Source organism: Calidris pugnax, unplaced genomic scaffold (genome assembly GCF_001431845.1).
Source record: "Calidris pugnax isolate Ruff unplaced genomic scaffold, ASM143184v1 scaffold56, whole genome shotgun sequence".
Taxonomy (NCBI): Eukaryota; Metazoa; Chordata; class Aves; order Charadriiformes; family Scolopacidae; genus Calidris; species Calidris pugnax.
The window spans coordinates 6,752,627-6,765,780 of record NW_015090839.1 but is presented as its reverse complement, the minus strand read 5'-3'; the positions used below and the strand labels follow the sequence as shown (position 1 = coordinate 6,765,780).

The following is a 13,154-nucleotide window of genomic DNA, read 5'->3' as shown; positions in this document are numbered from 1 at the left end:
ACAGCAACAAAATGTTCAATATGTATCCTTGATAGACCTTCTGGAGCGTTTTCTTAGTCAACTACTAAATCAAACTAAGTTTTCATGAAATTTTCTTTGTGTCCCCCTTGCTTTGACATCTGTGGTATCTTCTCATTTTGTGCCTGGTTGTTTCTTGTTTATAACTTGGAAGTTTAAAAGCTGTTTTTTGAATAATGATTTATTCAAATATTATTTTTTTAATAACATACTGAAATGTTGAAGATTAAATTATTCATCAAAAAATAAGGATGGTAAAGCATGTCTGAGATGCAAATTCAGCTGACCAGATGAAAATTCTGTCAAGCAATGAGAATTTAAAAAATAAAAAAAAAAAAAGGCAAAAATGTTAGGTACAGAAAAGTGGTAGGTTTTTGGTGGTTATGCAGAATAATGTGTAACCTGTTAATAGATGTTATAAAATAAAATACTTGAAAGAGGGGTACTCTTTAAGAAGCATATATCTGAAGTGTTTGGTAGTTGAGATTTTCTTTCTAATTTTCCGTGTTGTTTGGAATATAATATGCCTGTGTGGGTTGAAGACATTTGTTTGTATCTGTTCTGGTATATTAGTTAAAGAACAATCTGTGTGCAAGGCTTATTATTTTGGGTTTGTATCTAATTTAAAAATTTAAATGTATTGGTTATCTCCAGTTTTTAATAGGAGGATAGTGACTTTTTCATTTCTCTCTAAGAATACTCAAGAAAATGTCTCAGGAGCATTGGCAGCAGGCCAGTGAAGACTGTGTGATTTCCAAATGAGAACTATTCAGGATCCAAGCTAAAAAGCCTAGGATGGTAGTCCATTATAAAAATAAACTTATGTTGGCAAATAGACGCATATCTTTGCATTGCTGTGGCGGGAGGGAGAAGCGCATTGCACCTAGGTGGAGTTGTTACTTTAGCAGGGTTTACATGCTTGACGAGAAAACTGCACAAACACACTGTGAAAACAGAAGAGGGAACCTGAAATTGGGCGCTTTTCATACTTGCATATACAGTCAGGACTTGATATGTCAATTTTCCAAAAGAGTTAGCAGGGTAGGAAAGTGGTGAGTGTGCAAATGCTGGAGTTAAATTTGTGTCTCATTTGACTCATATCATGTACTGTGTTTGAATGGGTGCAGCTATACTTGTTCTGTGTTATGCAGTCTTTTACTATTGTAGTGTTTCTGTTTAGGTCACATTTCTGAGCATCTATTATTTTTAAGGACAGGGCAGAAATTAGATGAAGTCTTGGAATATCAAGTACTGATTAGTCTGTTTTGACAACAAAATTATAATTTTGCTGACTCCAAAATAAAAAGCATTGTATAATTTTTATTTGGAATTTCCTAAAACAAGGTAATAGATTGATTATTTTTAATGGCAAAGTAGTTTGCTTCCTTCAGAAGTGGTTGTTATATTTCTTAGGCATAGAAATATATATATATTTCTAAACCTCTACTTAAAGCATATATTGAAAAGTAAGTCAAAGAGCTAATTTCACCTGTAAGAATTTGATGTCAACTCCTAGTTATGATTCATATAGACACTTTCACTGTAAATTGTTACCCTTCAAAGAATGTTTGTGAGGCTTGTAAATATAATTTAAAATTGCATGTCTGGAAACTGTAATTCAGAGGAGACTCTGGTTTTAAAGAAATGTGATAATGCAGATTGGGACAGAATTGCAGAATCAGCTTGTGCAGGGAAATTTGAAAAGTGTTTTATCTGATGGTAAGCTGCTGTTTTCCAGTCTTACTTCCTTCAGGAAAAATAGAAGAGGAAAACAGATATGCAAACAAGTGTACAAGTTATGTGTGTATATATAGTGGCTCAGACACATGTGCATGTGATAAGCTTACACAGAGACAATTGGCTTAATTGTATTGTGTGTTTGTGCGTACATTGGTCTTGCATGAATGCATGGTGCTTACTGTAAAGAATCTCGCTGTAGCTGGTCTTGTATTGTCATAGTCATTATGTGTATATGCCAGGATATTGCTTTCAAAATATTTTTAAGTTCTTTTGCTGCATAGTGAATAATATTCAGGAAATAAAACCTCTCTAGAAATCTTTTTGCATTGATTTACTCCCATTAATTAAATCAATTTCATCATCATCCATTCCTTTTGCATTCATGGTAATTAAGGCAATGCACAGTCACATACATATATGCATATTCATGTAAGTAAAATGAGTCATCTTTTTTTGCTAAGTTCCTAGAAATGAAACTCCTGTTCCTTACGACATATTGCTAGACTACCTTATTAGAAGTAATATGGTTTTCTAGCTGTATAATGATTTCAATGTACTTTTTGGAGGTCTGGTTTTGCAACAGTAATTACAATGACTTTTTGTCTGGAATTACTATTATATGACTTTAACACACACACACAGAAAGATGAAGGGGTAAAGAATGCTTTGAGCATAATGTGGTGTTGTAAAAAATTTTTATCTGATGCTCTAGTGGGGTCAAAAAGTAACTCATTGTAAAGGTGCTGTTTCCCCTTTCTCCAGAATACACCCCTTATAGCTGTAAACACTCTAAAGTAAATCTGAAGCCTTTCTTCCAAGGCTGTAGTAGAGGCAGAATAAACCATACTTGTCATATTGAAGTCTGTTTCTTCTGTTACACGCCTCAAACGGAGATACTGGAAGCCTATTCTTCCTCTCCTTCCCTCTTTTAGCAATAAGGAATGCTGTCTACTTGGGAAGGAAAGAAGACCTGGATATTGTATGGGTGTGTATGCAAAAGAATCGACATGAGAGGCTGAGTCCTCTTCACGCACGTGGCACAATTGATTAGTGTCTTCCATGTGTGCTGTGTTTTCAGCATCAAACTCGCTGTGTGCGAGCTGCTGTAAGAGATCCCCTTGCAAAGTGGCAAGGGTAGTTGCTGGTTTCTTGGCACAGTATAGGAGGCAGAAGAGAGGTTGAGAGGTTGATCTAACATGAATCAAACATGGAAAGAGCGGCTAGTAACTGTTGAGCTACACTAAGTATGGAAGATGAAGAAAACATCTTGTCATGGCGCACCATTGTTTCTGTATTTACAAGATAAAAAGGACCTAATGATAACTGAAAAATCATCAAATGCTGTCTGGTCTTTCCTGTAAATATAATCACCCTTTCGTGTGTATAAATTCTCATGCCTCCTTTTCCCATCCCATTTCTTTCCTTGTACATTTTGAATGGTTAAATACAGTGCATTTCTGGCCAGGCTGCGTGCAGAAAGACTCCTCATCAGAAGCACAATTAAGTATCCAGTATCTGCTCGACTCACTGGAGTGTTGTGAATATGATTTTGTTAGACCCTTTACAGTAACCTGAAAATGTGTAGTGCCTTATCTGCACTGAGTATTGCAAGCACTAAAGACGGGGAGAATGCGCACCTTGAAGTATCCCACTTTGAATAACTGAAGTGTTTAAAGTATGAATGCGGCTAACTTCAGAATGTCTTGAAATGTGCTTCAGGGGGAGCAGCACTTATTACTACAGTAATTTTTATGCAGTGTTTCAGAAGGAGCTTTAGAAGACCTTAGCACAAGTGCAAGAGGTATTTGGTTATTTTCTTCTTTAGAAAACTTCATTGCTTCTATTTTAATAACAGCTACAATGAAGCTTTTGATCAGAGCAAAGATGTAACAAAAATATTTATTAAAAAAAGGTTCTCCGGGGAGTGCACTGAAGTCTCTTATCTGAGAGTTCACCTGAATCTTTAGTAGACTCGGAGGAAAGGGTGTGTCTTAATGGCAGTTTATGCAGAGTGGCTTTTCTTTTATGACAGACACTTAAAATTTCAGTATTTTTCTTCCCTTCTAAAGCTGTAGTTTTCTGGGTTTTTGCTAAGAACTCTAATTCAGCAAAGCCTTAGTTGTTTGTTTGCAGTAGGGGAGGTTGAGTACATTTGGATAAGAGAATTTTCACTATAATTAATGGGCATCAGGAAACATGACCCTGCCTAGATAAAAGGGAGTTCTGGATCATTAAGATTTAGATAATGGAAGGGGTTATATGTGAAAAGCAATTGTCTGAGATGACAATAGAAAAAGAAAAATGGGATGGGAGGGTTTACTTTGTTTTTAGCTGTTTTAGAAAACAAAAACACAGCATGCTTAGTAAAACTCTAGCAGACATTATGTTTGGAAATTATGTAATAACTCCATATAGGCTGTAATGATATCCTGAAACCCTGTATTTAAACTAACCTGAATTACAATGAGAGATAAACAGAATATTTACCCATCCCTTATGAGCTGCTGCTGATATGTAAATTTATTCTTCTACTTTGCACAAATATACTTTTGAGCTACTGCTTAAACACTTCAAGGTCCTTAGCCAAACAGTTTTAATGATGCCTCCAATATTATGAAAGTGTGACATTTGATGAATGCCTTGTATAGTTGTGATATCGGGGAAAGTGTAAACAAAAAACGCACATCAAGTCATCGTGCAACACCTAGATAATTTATAATTTTACTGTTTATATCCATCTTGACATTTTTTATCTGCCAAAGGCAGGTTTCATTTGGAATCTTAATCTGAGATTTATTTGGTGGATCTGGAAATCATAGCTAGAGTTCCCACAGGAAATGGTCCATCTACCAACAGATTAAATGGCAGTCCTGCAGTTGTTAAGGGAGCTCTGCATTTAACACACATGCATACTCATTCAGTCAGCACTGTGGAGAAAAATTAAAGTAGTAACCCAGGTTTAGGAACAATGTAGCTAAAAAGTCCCATATTTGCTGAATGACAAAGGGTTATATAGCAGCATTTCATTTTATTATTCGTGCTTGAATTTCTTGTTTGCTTTGTTGAGTCTGCTGACGAATACTAATAAATGCCTGCAACAATCCAGACGAGAGATGCCTGGCAACAAAGCTATGCGGTGGACCTCCCTGATCTTCTCCAGTTCACAACCTGACCTTTTGAAAAATTGGCTGGGCTAAGCTGCAGAATTTGGGTGTAATGGTTATTGTTAACTCCAGCTTTAGGATTTATTAATTTGTGTGATCAAGACTTACCTATACTTCAAAGTTTCAAAAGACCAAACACAATCATCCGTCCATTAGAACTAACATTGTGTTTCAGTGAATCCCACTTAGTATCTGCCTAGAGATTCTGCTGTTTTGATGCATTCAGAATATAAAAATGCTTTCTCAAGTGTGAGAGACCAATCCAATGAAAATCTGCTGTCTTCTCGGAGACTAATATTTTAAAATAACAATATGTTAATGAATTGCAAACGGAAAGTGGAATGCCAAAGGAAATGTCTGATATTTACACATTAATAAATGCATCATGATTAACTGCAGTGAATACCAAGATAATGATTGGCTGCATATTTTAAAGACTTAGAAGCATTTTTCTATTTAAAATATTCACCAGTTTGTACACAATTGCTGTTAAGATCCTAAATAGGAGGGCAAAAGACATAGAAGCAGGCAAAGGAAACATCATTACTGAAATAATCAGAATCCTGTGAGAATTGTAAAAAATTGCCTTTGCCAGAATAACTCCAACTGTTCTTAATCTCCCTCTCAATTTATTTCTTTATGAAGGGTGTAGCCAGGGTTCCACACAAGTACAGGTGAATAAAGAAGCATTCAAAGTAACACAGATGTCCCCTTGCTTAAATTGGTAACACAGAATGAATTCACTGTTCTCTTTAGATTCCTTTAAGGAATAAAAAAATGAGCCATTGAACTTCTGAGATTTGTTTGTATTTTAGCAGACAAAATATTTTCAAGCCTCTTTTTGTGTATGTATGTGTCGTGGGATATAGAGCAAACTAAGACATTAATGCAAAACATAACTTATGTTATTCTTACTTGCAGAGAACTTACTCGATAAAGTTCCAATAAGAATACATTGTTCTATTTGATCATGGTTTTTTGGACAACTTAAATGCTTAGCTGTAGCCAGAGATAATGCATTTGAATGATATTGTTCTGTTAACCTGTCTGACTTCTGAAACAGTTTAATTGTTCAGAAGTTAGAACAATAGTCAACATTAAAAAAATAGTTAAAAAATAGTTATGTCTTCTGTTCACTAATGAAATTACAGGAAGCCTGTGTATACTGTACTGCATGTCTGTTCTTCTAATGGAAATACCACAGTCTGTCAAAGACTGTTTCTATTTCTAAAAGAAATACTGTAGTCTGTTGTGGGAATGAAAATTATCATCATAAAGGAATGTAGAAGGATACCAATCTAGTTATTTGAAATTTCTCTTAATTTCTTGGTTGTGTAAATGCTACTTAATCATTTATAAGTAAAAGCATGGTTGGTTTTTTTCTTGAAGTCCAATCGAAATGAGTTGCTAAACCCTCTCTGACAGAAGAAAGAATTTGAAGTCTCTGAGGAAGAGACAGGAGCAGGAAGGGGCCCCAGTGAGGTAACACTAGCTCCGAGATACAGCATGGGTATAGTGCCTTGGACTTCTGCAATTTCACATCTGCCATGGCTTTGTCAATGACCTCGATACAGTTACTTCATTACTACCTCAATCTTGATGGCGTTAAAATGACTATCACAATGTTTATGCATTCCTTATAAACTATCTGCAGTTACTTCATTACTACCTCAATCTTGATGGCATTAAAATGACTATCACAGTGCTTATGCATTCCTTAAAAACTATCTGTGAGAGTTTCCAGAACATGTTTTCAGGGCTTATTTCAGTTAGTCTTTGTCATTTGTTTCTTAAAATAAGAGCAGATATCCTCTCTCAGTGTAAAATCTAGGACCTTCTAAGAGTTACTTAAAGGTAAGTTGACTAGTTCTCACTTTTCTGAGTTGATCCATGGTGCTTTCAGCAGGGCCCGCAGTTACATGTTGTTGGGGCACTGACCATACAATGCATCTACGTGGTGATTTCCTCTTTGTTACTGCCAAGGGCTTGGCTGGTTATACACGACATTTTGGCTGGGCGGAGCTCTGAAAAATAAAAGGAATTAGCTTTGTATTACAAAACTGCTCTAAGCTCAGTCTTTATTTGTTATCAGGTTCCTGTGACTGCCATTCTGCTGTGCTGCGGAAGTGATTTACTGAGATCTTAAGAGTCCTACTGAATAATCATCTTAAAGTTTGCCCAGTTTTCTGTAAACATTAAAAAAAGCGTGTCATGAAGGGACAACCATTTGATGTTATATGCAGGTTATTGGTTCTCAGTATACTACGCTGCACTGAAGGTGCTTAAGTAATTGCTAACATAAGTAAATCTGTAGTAAGTCCAAAGATGAGTAAATCTGCACTTTTTCCTGTTTGTTTGTTTTGGAGAAAATGTATATTGACCCTGCATATTTGTACTGAGCTTTTGTAATTGTTTTCCAGAAACAGGAATTACTTTCTCCTTTAAAATTAAGTACAGCATCTTTTCTTGAGATTAACTTTGAAAACGTGTTTGCAGATAGTAGGAAAGATAAAATAGTGAGGAAAAAGTCAAAAATGAGATTTTAGATATGCACGTAAATCATATATCTTGCATCTGTGTCAACTCAAATACGTATGAAAAAGGAAATAACAGGCATTCTGAAAATGCATAAAACCTAAACCAACTCTTTTCTTTCCACGCGACAGGTAATAGGATAAGATTTCTTCCACCAGCTTCATTTTCTTTCTTTGCATATTTATGCCTATAAAATCCTTTAATTTTGGTTTCCCACTCATTTTCTTGATTTATGCCTTTTAATCATTCAGTAAGGGGTTGAACTGTTGAGCAATCTGAGTCTTTCACAGTCATTCTGTTTGGTAGAAGTTCCAGTAGTTATACAGCCAAGTGAATGAATGTTTGTCTTTGACAAAAAGGCTGACTCATCATCCTCAGCTCATGAAGGAATATTCAGCCATAGTACTAATTTCATTTGCATAGCTAGAAAAGTTAGTGGCTATCAGGCTCAGGTTTTCCATTAGACTTAAATATTTAATTTCTGTTTATTTATTATATATATATGTAAGACTTCAAGTCCAGTGGCATTAGATATAATGAATTTAAGACAATTCTGTAATCCATTTTTCACATGAAGCTATTAACATTGTTTGTTTTTTTTTTAAATGCAGCAACAGTCTTGTCCTAACAGCTTGATACAACACTTGCAGGTGTGCATGCACTGTCATACACACATCCCCAAAAATTATCTTTTCAGAAATGTTTGTAATATTAACATACAAAAACTGAGATAATTTGAGAGTTAATAATATAGAATAGCAATTCTATATTAGAATAGCAATTGAATAGCAATAGTCTAGTGAAAATAAAAGGAAGGTGAACTTCTCAAATAACACTTTTGTGATCTTGAGAGTTATTGTAGCAAGCTGAGGTAGAAGTGTGGTTGGCAGGTAGGGGAAGAGAAAATATTTTTGAACTGTGGTAAGTGTGTCCTTTTATTCCAGTGGGAATAGATGAGTTTGGTATAGGGAAAGGGTCGTTTTTTCCTGTGATAGTTTTCATGGATAGCGAATATTCCCTCTTGCTGTCTGAAATTCAGTTTTTGGTATTGTACAAACACACACAAAAACACCCCTGTAGAAGTTGAAATTCCATTGTTGTTTTGACTGAGTAGTTTGTCAATAACTGAATTTTTGGGGCTTTTAGTAGTTGTGGTTGTAGTTAATTCCTCAAATGTAGCACAATGTTTTGTTCTGCAATTTTTCCAAATGCCTTTGATCTGACAGTGTCACGTAGGAAGAGTAAGCTATTGAGTTTGCAGTCACTCCCAGAGTGCGTATGGCTCATTCTCTTCCTTTTTGGTTTTGCTCTTTTTCCTGTTCTGCCTCTTACTGCTATCCTTCTAGGCATTCATTCATGCAGTCTTATGCAGACAGATGAGAACATGCTTTGCCTGTGCTACAGACCAGCTTGGAAAGCTATAGGTAGCAAGTGGTAAATACTTTTCCGCTTGCAGCTGGTTTGGAGCACCAAGGGCTTCCAATGTCCCCATACTCATCTGCAGGCAGATCTGTAGCCAACAGTATATTTTGTGGTGCTGCATGCATGTTCCATTGGTTTTTGTTTGTTTTCCTTTACTGTTATTCCACAGAGATTCCCTGCAAACCTCTGAGCTGATCAGCGCAATTTGGCTAGCGGGGTGCTGAAAGACTGCGACAGGGGGAAGGAGGTGCCCACCCAGCTTCTGCTGGATGACGGGACTGCTGAATACGCTGAGTGGTGTAACAAGGGAAGCTACTGCCTTTTTAGCCTTCCAGGTGGATATGCACCTTCTGTGAACTTACATCTTCAACGCTTCTGTCCATATTATCAGTGTCAGTAGAGGATTCTCTATGCTGTGCTTTCCCTGATCTCGGTGCCAATTCCCCTATTTCTAAGAAGCAGCTACAAGAAATAGAGGCTGCCTGCAAATTGGGTTAGGTTCAATATTTTAGTCAACTTTTTAACCGCTCCCAGCTTAACGACATTGAATTCAGTTCTGTCTTTACTATTTCAAGCCATGACAGCATTATCTTCCCCTTACGTCCCTCGCAATCAATTCCCAGCTTTAATTCTAGTGTCTTTATATTCCTTCTTCCTAACATTTGCTTTTCTTTCCCTCAATGTGAACAAGCTATTCATTCAAGATAAATACATACAGAAGATCAGCTGTTCGTCTTCTCCCTATAGTGAAATATTAATCTGGGCTACTGAACTTTTTCTTTTATATGGAAAATAAGTTGTTTAGTATACTCAAGAACCAGAATCAATGGTGGTGATATCACTTAATGAAAACTACAGCTTTTTTTCCAAAGCTGTTTTACCCTTTCTCTGATGTTCCTTGTGCAGCCTGATTATTGCAAATGCTACTTACTCCCCAGTGTGTCTCTGCAGCATTGGTAATTAGTGCACAATACAATTTGCAGGAGGCATGAGAAAAACTGCTGAAATGCATTGATTAATATTGCTACTTAGTTTAGCAGCAAGACAAGCTACTATGTACCAAGGCCTAAACAACTTTGGGGTGGGGGTCATGGACTATATGAAGAATAAAGTGTTTTTAAAAATAAAAAAATAGCTATTCCCATTGATCTGACAGTGTTCAAAACGTCTTCCCCAAAGCATTCTACTGATAGGTTTAGCATGTTGACCAAAAAAAAATGCATTACAACTTTATTAAACAAGTAAAACCTCTAATCTTAATGCCCTTGGGCAGAATGCTTCCAATTCTGAGTGGAGGAGGCTGCCATCATCTTCTCTCTTACAAAGCCAGCAGGGGAAAAAACCAGATCCTCTGTGTTTTGCCTAACATTTCCAGGAATGACACTTACAGGCTTGCTGTGATACTGCTTAGTCTTACCCACGTGCTTGAGGGAATTGAATCCGGATGAAAAGGTGTGCTGCAAATGTAACTTGCTTAAAGCAGCAGCATTAGCATTAATAAATGCCAACACAGGTCTAGTCCCATTCTAAATTCTATTTTTTCCAGCTGCTGTAACTTACAGTTGAAAGCCTAAAAATCCACATCTTGACATCAGCCAAAGATTTAACCTGAAGTTCAGCAGCTAATGCATCGTGCAGACATGTTGACTTCATTCTGTTTTTTAAAAAAAAGGATTTAAAAAGTCTGTCTGCTGACTTGACCTGTCATCTAGAGATCTTTGTTGCTTGTTGGGAGCTCATATTCAGGATGTTCTAGAGAGGCTGCTGAGGCTGATCTGACCCTCTGTTACACCCTGCTGCTCTTCCACATAGACACTAGTGATGCTGTTGGGATGACCTGGGAAGTATTATATGTGACGATATGGCTCTGGGGGTGATGGTCAAGGCCATGGGGATCCAGGTGGTATTATCCTTGATTCTGCCAGTAAGAGGGAAGGGCATGGAGGAAGATTGATTGAAGTAGATGAGGCCTTCTTCAGACAACCAGAAGAAGCGTCACGTTCACAGGTCCTGGTCCTCATGAGGGACTACGAGGCTGATAATCTACTGGACGGACAACAACAGGGCACAAGTGATCCAGGAAATTTCTGGAGTAGGCTGATGACAACTTCCTGACACAAAGGAAGAGCATAAGCCAGCAATATGCCTCTGTGAACTCTTTTTAAACTCCTGGCACTAAAAGATTTACATTTGAAAACGAATTATGAAAAGAAGTTGTTATTCAGTTGGTTACTCTTATGTTAAAGGGATAGAATCCCTTTTTTGATTTGTCCCAGTGTAACTGTTGTAGCTGACATCATCTAGTCTTCCTAGCATTCTGGAGTGAGAAGGGTTTTCTTCTCCAACTTTCACATAGTACAGGCCAAAGGAGAGTGCAGTAATGCTAAAGAAGGAACAAACATTCATGCCAATACAATCACTGGTTATTGCAACAGCTAACGTTGTGCTTGAATTCTTTCACAGAATGCAACACACTTTGCCTGAGGCACTTCAAATATATATGGCTTATAGAAAATGTTGATGCCCTAGAGATGAATGGGAAGAAAAGTTATGACAAGTGAAGCCTTTCACTTCCCCTTCAGTGTGTGAGAGCACAATTTGCAAATATATAGATACAGATCATTGCATCTGAAATGGGAGAACTGGACAGGATGATGTTTGACAGGCAGTTCTTTATAACATAAATCAAATGGGAAACAAATCTCAACCAAGTGTATGTTTCCCTAGAAGAAGCTTTGCAAGTATTGAAATTAAGACTATGTTAGTTTTCAGATAGTACTGGAAAGGATTCCAAATTATACCCTTATGTGTTGCCCCTCCCAGGTTGGAGCAGGTTCTTAGAGTATACACAGGGAATTTTTTAATGCCTGTTTCTTTAGAGATCCTTCTTACAGTTAGGAGGAGCAGGAGGTTCAAACCAGTTTTAAGATGTAGCAGCGCTCAAAAGGAAATCTCTGCTTAAAAACCTGCAGGATTTCAAGCCAGTGAACAACAGCAGACTTTTGCTCAAAGAATCCAGGTGTCTGTGGGCTGTGTTCAATTTCTGCATTAGCTGTGAAATTATCCAAGGAACACATTTCGATCACAGTACTGAAAGTTAATCACAGTTATATTTGTTAATGATTTATTTTTTTTTGTCAAATTAGGGTCCCCACATGTTTATTACTGCTCAGAAACAGAGATTCTGGTACACTGTTGACTGTTTTTCTAGTACAAAAGTCAGTGGATATAGTTTAGAGGAATGGTGACAGTGGATTCAAGTGGATTTGTGCTGAACTAGGAAAGAATAATACAGATGAACAGCAGATACAATAGCCTTTTCCTTAAGGCAGTAACACATGGCTTTGTATGGGAACTTGTTAAACTGACTCCAGCCAATCCAGAAGTCATCTTTATGCCATCAGGATGTTTCCTCTGTCATTGGCTATGTCTTTCCTTCTTCAAGGAAAGGAATCTATTGCAGCAGACTTTAGAGGCAGTTTTTAGTATTTTTGACTTGGAATCTGTGCTTTTGTGGCTTACGTGCAACATAGCACCTTGATACTGGTTGATGTCTTTTTTGGGGCTATTTGTAGATGATTGCTACTAGAACAGTGTCTCGGTATTTTTGAAGAGGATTTAAGTTGCATCAGAGAATGTATACTATCTAATTTATCCAAAATGTTTGGAAATGCTAACTTTATTAAATGAGAAAAAGCTCCAGTGTTTGTTCTCTACTAATCTAAATGAAAGAATGAAATAAATATGCACTTTTTTCTATTTGCAGCTTCTTTAGGCTTCTTCCTCCTCATTTTTTAATATAGTTCTATAATTAAAACTTTCTTGTTCCTACTTCATGAAATAACATTCATGGTATGTAGATCTTTCTTTCATTTAAATAACTTGATATCAGAAATATGTCCTAAAATTATCTAGTAGCCGAGCTTAAGAGAACTATCACACTCAACATTTTAATCAGATAATTTTTCTCTTTGGCACAATCTGTGTTTTGCATTCTTCAAGTTCTTTAGTTGTATGAGCCTGTACCTTACGCTCTCCAGGAGGGAATAATGGGGCCTTAAATTTGTTGTTGCTAATTACAGCCTGCTGATACTCCTTTTGTAACCAAAATGGATTTGAAAAAGACGTCAGTATAAGTAAGAATCTAGCTCAAAACCCGCAAATTTCCCTACCTTTTAACAGAAATTCATCATTTCTCACTGAGGTAGAGCTGATTTTTACAAAAGATAGGTAGGTAATTTCCTGGGGTCAGCATTATGTTAAGCAGTCATTTAA

General features: G+C 36.7%; 1 protein-coding gene across 1 annotated transcript in view; it reads left to right on the top strand.

Annotated features, from left to right (window-relative positions):
- The window catches only part of MIPOL1 (mirror-image polydactyly 1), a 189,183-nt gene that overhangs the window by 23,494 nt on the left and 152,535 nt on the right, over window positions 1-13,154 (top strand). The gene's annotated exons all lie outside the window — the stretch shown is intronic.